Source organism: Capricornis sumatraensis, chromosome X, assembly GCF_032405125.1.
Source record: "Capricornis sumatraensis isolate serow.1 chromosome X, serow.2, whole genome shotgun sequence".
Classification (NCBI taxonomy): Eukaryota; Metazoa; Chordata; class Mammalia; order Artiodactyla; family Bovidae; genus Capricornis; species Capricornis sumatraensis.
Genome location: NC_091092.1, coordinates 62722293 through 62724001, shown reverse-complemented (window position 1 = coordinate 62724001; position 1709 = coordinate 62722293). Strand labels below are relative to the sequence as shown.

The 1709-nt window shown below is 51.0% G+C and overlaps 1 non-coding gene across 1 annotated transcript; it reads right to left on the bottom strand.

The window, feature by feature from the left end:
• Positions 1-1248: 1248 nt before the first annotated feature.
• On the bottom strand, positions 1249-1376 carry LOC138072075 (small nucleolar RNA SNORA57). The gene has a single exon (XR_011144226.1). It is a non-coding gene; the product is annotated as a small nucleolar RNA SNORA57 (small nucleolar RNA).
• Between the last annotated feature and the right edge of the window lie 333 nt (positions 1377-1709).

Below are 1709 nucleotides of genomic sequence, written 5' to 3'. Positions count from 1 at the left end.
CCAAGGGGCTCTCAAAAGCCTTCTCCAACATCACAGTTTAAAAAGATCAGTTTTTCAGTGCTCAGTCTTCTTTATGGTCCAACTCTCACATCTGTACGTGACTACTGGAAAAACCATAGCTTTGGCTAGACAAACCTTTGTTGGCAAAGTTATGTCTCTGCTTTTTAATATGCTGTCTAGGTTGGTCATAGCTTTTCTTCCAAGGAGCAAGCGTCTTTTCATTTCATGGCTGCAGTTACCATCTGCAGTGATTTTGGAGCTCCCAGAAATAAAGTCTCTCACTATTTCCATTTTTTCCCCATCTATTTCTCATGAAGTGATGGGACCGGATGCCATGATCTTTGTTTTTTGAATGTTGAGTTTTAAGCCAGCTTTTTCACTCTCCTCTTTCACCTTCATCAAGAGGCTCTTTAGTTCTTCATCGCTTTCTGCCATAAGGTTGGCCCTTCCAGGTGGGTTCCCAATCACTCCTCCCCTGTGAGATGCAAAGCATTCCCCAGGCAGAAGCCACAATTAGACTGTGGGTGAGAGGGAGGAGGTGAAAAGGAAGGGGAGGGGAGGAGGGGAGAACTGGAAAGAGGGAAGGCCAGCCCAGAGGGCTCCTATTGTCCAGGGAGGCCGTGGAATTCGGGCTGGGGATTGGACCCAGTGCTGGTTGAAACTGGGGTCTTCGGAGTAGTGAGTTGAGTGGGAGGGCACCCTGCCCTGGGGTGACTGGTTATGCCAAGAGGGTCTCGCAGCTGGAGACAGGGTGGGGGCAGGTTGGGGGCTCCCCCTCTTGGGAGGCTGGCAGGCACAGGAAGCTTTGGAGTTAGAATTAGCTGGGAACAAAGGAAAAACTGGAGTCTACCTTGAAGGGCTTTGTGCTTTCAGCCACTGGAAAGGGGAAGAAAGGTGCAGGCTGCCTGGTGGGCTGGGGGAGGGCCGCCCAAAAGGCTGGAAGCCTGCAGAGGCAGATGGTGGACAACCTACCCCTCCCCAGCCCGCACAGCACACTGGTCCAACAGCTGTGCTCGTCCACACAGACCTCCCCCAACAGGATTTTTAAAATTGGTTTCTGTGTTGTAAATGAACTGTCTTTTTATCAGAAGAGCTTTAGAGGCACAGACCAACAGCGGAGCTAATATTGAGAATTCCCGCCCCCACTCCCAGCTTCCCCTGTTACTAACACTCTCCGTTGTGTGCTCCCGTTGTTACAATAATCAACCAATGCTCTACATTGTCACCCACTGAGGTCCAGTTTTCTGCCTTTGTCCTGGTGCCTGAAGCTGCCAGTACTGAAGACATGATGCCAAGCAACCCAGGGCCCTTTCCCTCTGCCTCTGTACGTTATGCAACCCGGGACCACACACCCGATCCCTGCCAAGAAAGGGAAGGTTCCAGTCCACGGTCATATTCATATTTCCTCTTGTCTTTTTTCTGCCCCAGGATCCCATACTGCATTGGCGTCCCGTCTTCTTTGGTTCCTCTGGGCTGTGACAGTCCTCATTTTTGGTGTCCTGGAGGAGGTCCTGGAGTACTCCTTGGAGTTTTTCTGGTTTTCATGTCTTGAGATGACAGGGGGATGGTTATTGAGAGGAGGCCCGTGGAAGTAAAGTGCCGTTCTCATCACACCCCAGCAGGACACCATGCTTTCCACATGACTCCCACTGTTAGTGTTGACCTTGGTTACCTGGCTGAGGTCATGGTAGTTCAACAGATGTCCCTGT